This window comes from Panthera leo, chromosome B4 (genome assembly GCF_018350215.1).
Source record: "Panthera leo isolate Ple1 chromosome B4, P.leo_Ple1_pat1.1, whole genome shotgun sequence".
NCBI classification, from domain to species: Eukaryota; Metazoa; Chordata; class Mammalia; order Carnivora; family Felidae; genus Panthera; species Panthera leo.
In genome coordinates, this window is record NC_056685.1 from 78739121 (window position 1) to 78744458 (window position 5338).

Sequence of the window (5338 nt, forward strand, 5' to 3'; positions counted from 1 at the left end):
TCTCTCACCTGCTACAGTGCTCTCTGGCGACACTCATTTTCGAGCCCCGTCATGAAGAATGCCATGTAGTTAACTCTTCCACGTGTGTACCAGCTAAATAAACAGGAAGCTCACCCAGGTTTATATCTACCCTCAGGCTGGATAGGGAGAATGATTAAGTTATGGTAAAATAAAAGAGGAAGTCCCAGACAGAATTTAGAAAGCTTTTTTGTCTCTGGCTGTGACCAGCTACCAGCATCCAATGCCAACACCCCAGTCTGTCTCTGGTCAGCTGGATGGCCCCTGGTGGGCTGCTGTCACTCCCGTGAAGGCCTTGGGGAAAGACCTGAGCCTTTGGTATAGGGTGACAACTATTCTCTGCTCCCTCTCAAGATAAGAGAAACTCGGCATAAAGTGAAGCATGAGAGAGTTTTACTTGACCTCAAAGAGATACTTGTCCTCGGGTCAGTATTAGATGCTGGGTGAGGTTTCTGTAACAAACTGCTACCCCTATAGGAAACCCCTTGACCAGTTGGTTGGTCAACAAAAGCAGTGGTTTCTAAGTTTGCTGTATGTTGGGATCCTCTGGAAAGCTTCAACAACCACTGGTGCCTGGGCCTCCCCGCACTCCCCCACCCCCAGACTGCGATTTCACTGATCTGGTGTGTTGTGATCTGGGCTCTGGAACTTTTTAAAGGTCCCAGAAGGCTTTAATGGGCAGAAAAGTTCTGAAACCACTGGCATGGAGGAAGCAGCAGAACCAATGAAATCTTGAATCTTGAGATTCTATTCAGCTCAAGGACAAAAGAATACATAATCATGGTAACCTCTTACCAAGTGCTTTCTGTGGGCTGTGCATGGTGCTAGGTCTAAAACATGGAGAGTCTCAATCTAGAAGCGATGTTATAAGGAAGCCATTCTTTTAAACTATCTTTTTAAATTTATTTTGAGAGGTGGAAAGAGAGCGAGTGGGGGAGGGGCAGGGAGCGAGGGAGAGAAAGAGCCCCAAGAAGGCTCCTTGCTGTCAGCACAGAGCCCGATGCAGGGCTCGATCCCATGACCCATGAGATCATGACGTGAGCTGAGGTCAAGAACCAGATACCTAACCAACTGAGCCTCCCAGGCGCCCGTATAAGGAAGCCATTCTTATAATTACTCTCATTTAACAGGTGGGGAAAAGGAGACGTAGAGAGCTCAGTAACTTGCTCAAGAATACACAGATGACAACGGTGGTGTGGAGATCTGAACCCAAGCACTCCCACTCCAGAGCCCACATGTACCGCAGAAGATGTGGGGTCTCTGGAGATAGACGTGCCCTCTTCCTCCCCTCCCCGCTCTGCCCACCTGCCAGCAGCACTCTCCTTAAAGGGAAGGAGCAAGTCCGTTGAGGGCTCCAGCTTGCCCTGCTTGTCTCCCAGGTGCTGAAACCCAGGGCTGCCAAGAGGGTGAGGCCCAGGGCACTTATCAGCCACCAGATCACAGTCTCGGGCAGCAGTGGGAGGCAGGGTTCGAGAGGAGTTGCCAGAGTGACAGGCAGGGGTAGCCCCCACAAATCTGCTCCCCATCTCAGCCTGCACCTCCCAGGTCTGGAGGTGGATATCGCCGGGCAGCGCAGAAGTGTGGCAGGGGTGTGGGGACAGAGAAAGGGAGGGAAGGAGAATTTCAGTCACCTCTGCTCAGGAAGGAGGGACAGCTATGGCCCTGGTGTAGGTATGGAGGCCTTTAATCTCCTTCAGATAGGAGTTTCTGGACCCCTGGGCAGCAGGGGAAGGCAATGATGTGACAGAGATCAGGGAGAGCAGGGTCCTGGGACTGAATCGAAGCTCCTGGCCTGGGCTTCCCATTCCCTCAGACCACTATTCTCCACCAGCCCAGAGCCTTCATATTTTACAAGAAAGAAATAGCTACAAAGAAAGGAAGGCCTTGGCCAAGGTCACTGGGAAAATTGGTGATGCAAGAGCTTGGGTACCCTCCCTCCCAACCCAGAAAGAACCAGAGCCTATGAAGAATTCCCACAGCCTCTCTGTTCCTGCAGCCCGGGGGAAATGGATATGGGGGAACCCCACCTCCAATCTCTAACAGGCCCTGCCTGCAGAGGTGAGAAAGTGGTGCCCCACACAGAGGCACACCCCTGGGAAATCTCTCTCCTAATTTCTGGGTTGTGGTGGGTGTTTGCAGCAAGAGTGAAGCCTTCAAGCTTCTCCTCAGGCCCCAAACCAACCAGGACCCCCACCTCTGATATCCTTTTGACTAGAATCCTAGGGCCTACCTGGAAACTAAGGATCAGGCAGTGTCTCTCTTTCTCGTAAAACCCAACAGGTGCTCTGGGGCCACAAGCCCTCACAAGGTCTCAGAGCAGCCCTGCACATTCTCATGGCCAAGGTCCAGAGATAATATTGTTCCAGACATATCAAACCCTTCCATCCAACATGCTGGAAGCCATGACTATTTATACAGCCATTTATAAAGCTGGCACCTCTCTCTGGTCTCTAAGGCAAAGGGAGCAGTGGGACAGGTGTGGGCCCGAAGGAAAATAAGGCTATGGGTTAGACGGGGATTGAATTCCAAGAGAGACCTCGAGGCCTTGGCAGGGGACTGGGGTTGTCTGGAGAGGGTACTTCCCTACGCCGGGCCAAAGAGGAAAATGGGATCGACTCAAGGTTACAGGGCTAGTAAGTGGTGCGCTGGGGACCAGAATCACAAATCCACGGGGGGTGGGGGCAGGGAATGGGAGACCTGTGGGAACCTCCCAGATCATGTCTCCCCTTGCCCATAGTGGGAGAGACACAAACGTAAAGAATTAACAATGTCTTACCATTCCTTCTTTTAAAGAATAGGTGGGTTCCTGAAAGGTCGTCCATTGACAGTAATGATCATTTACTGGGCTCTCACAATGTGCCAGGGGTTAAACAGACGATATCGTTCAACGTGAGCAACCTCATTTTGTTGATGAGATTAAGCACGGAGCAGGCGGGGGGGGGGGGGGGGGGGGGCGGGGGAGAGGTGGGGGGCCCCAAGCAGCTTGCCCATGGTTTGGCAGCTTGCAAGTGGCCCCCACCACACCAGGGAAGCCTGCTGCCAAAGCCTGTGCTGGATCACGTTCTGCTTTATGAGGCAGGTTCAGAACAGCTGCTGGAGTTTGAATCCTGGCTCCACCACTTAATCTCTCTGCCCCTCAGTTGCCTCATCTGTAAAGTAGAGGCGATAACACTGCCCACCTCTGTGAAGATTAAATGAGCTCGTTCATAAAAAGCTGCTAGCAGAGGGGCGCCTGGGTGGCTCAGTCGGTTTAAGCGTCCGACTTCAGCTCAGATCTCGCAGTCTGTGAGTTCGAGCCCCGCATCGGGCTCTGTGCTGACACCTCAGAGCCTGGAGCTGCTGCGGATTCTGTGTCTCCCTCTCTTTCTGCCCCTCCCTTGCTTGCTGTCTTTCTCTCTCTCAAAAATAAATATACATTAAAAAAAAAAAAGCTGCTAGCAGAGTGCCAGGCGAATCACAAGACAGCATCGGTTTTAACAAAGATCGTATTGCTGCACAATGTGTGCAGATTTCTATTAACCAAACTGTTTCTTCCGTCCCGCTTCCCTTAACAAATCAGAATGTCATTGTGAGCCAGAAAACATGGCCCTGTGATATTTTGTAAACCATATGAAAGACTCAGAAAGTTTTCTCTTTAATCATCCTACTTTAAAGAATATGGCAACTTCCTGGTAAGTTTGAAACAAGCCATTAAGCTAAAGGCACTTCTCTCTACCACGAGGCATTCACCACCAGGGATGGGATGGAGCGGAGGGGGGTGGATGGAGGGGCACCAGGTATGGCCAACAGTGGGTTTGCTTTTGAGAAGTGAGGCTGCAGCCCCTGTGGGGACCGGCTGCAACGGGACAGTCCCTAGACTTCCCTCTCTCCAGACTATTCTGGCTATTCCGGGTAAACTTTTCACTCTAGAGTGAGAACATTCTTTGTCAAAGCTGCAGTTGTGTGTTGTGTTTTTCTAGCCCGGTGAGCATTTGGCTCTCTGGCAGGTGGGTGTTTACTTAGCTAAGAGTTTCTGTGATCACTCTAAGGTGTGTCTTCTCTTTCTGTTTATCTGACATCCTTTGGCAGTCCTTTATGCTAATGAGGACCATGATTTACAAAGAAGGTATTCATGCATGGACTCATACCTTTGTCCATCTTTTGTTTTTGCTTCTCCCACCTCTATGTCCCTGGTTTGTGAGGGTCCTCCCTGGCCCTGCACTGAACCTGTGTTCCACCCAAGTACCCCTGGATCTGCCTTGATCGAGTGCGATGTCTGAGGTGGGGAAGGGCAGTGACCTGTCATGAGGCCATTCTAAGTTCTTGTCGGTTCTCATAACTCTTCAGATCCGAAGGCTTCACCCCACATCATATCAAACACATTTGCTTTTGCTATGAAACATTTGAATTTTTATAATTGCCTTTTGAAAATATTTGTCTACCGACAACTCATTCAATTACAACTAGCTGTAATTTGTGGACAATTTCAGACATACTTGGAATTACTGAAAAGCAAGCAAATCTAACCTATAACTTTTTTCAAATGTAATGAAATTTTTATGGGTTGAAAATCTTATCAGTTAAGGACGTGGATCCGTGTCATCCATAGTGTCTGATGGCTGAAAAGGCCTCTGCTGCCTGGAAACTAGAGCTTCCTGTCTCCCTCCAGGCTCAGGAGGAAGCCTCCGTGTGAAAGGGTCTGCCATGACCCATGGGTGGGTGTGCAGACTAGAATCAGGGACCATGGGGGGCGCGTGGGTGGCTCGGTTGGTTAGACCCCCCACTTCGACTCAGGTCATGATCTCATGGTTCATGGGTTCTAGCCTGAGTCCACCTCTGTGCTGACAGCTCAGAGCCTGGAGTCTGCTAAGGATTCAGTGTCTCCCTCTCTCCCTGCCCCTCTTCTGCTTGTACTCTGTGTGTGTCTCTCTCTCAAAAATAAACATTAAAAAAAAAAAAACAACCAGGGACCATGGAAGCCAGAATGAAAATTCCACCACCAGGTGCAAACCACAATTCAGTTTATTGAAGCTACAGGACAGAGAGGTCTTTTCTTGGAGCCAAAAACGGACAAGTACCACTCATGGGAAATCAAGGCACAGATAGGTGTGTGCATCGGCTGCCTGGGGCTTTCCCGCAAGCCAGTGGGATGTGGGGCTGGAAGGGGGGCACCTGAGAGGCAGAGATGATGAAAAACCCGGCTCCTGGGCCATGCCCCTCAGCCTGGCTTTGGGGCGATAGATGGTTTTTCAACCCAATCATCCTTGGCAGCAAATTTTGAGCTAAGATGCCAGTCGTCTGGGAAGGTGGGACTCTAGGTCGGAGGTCAGAAGGTGAATTG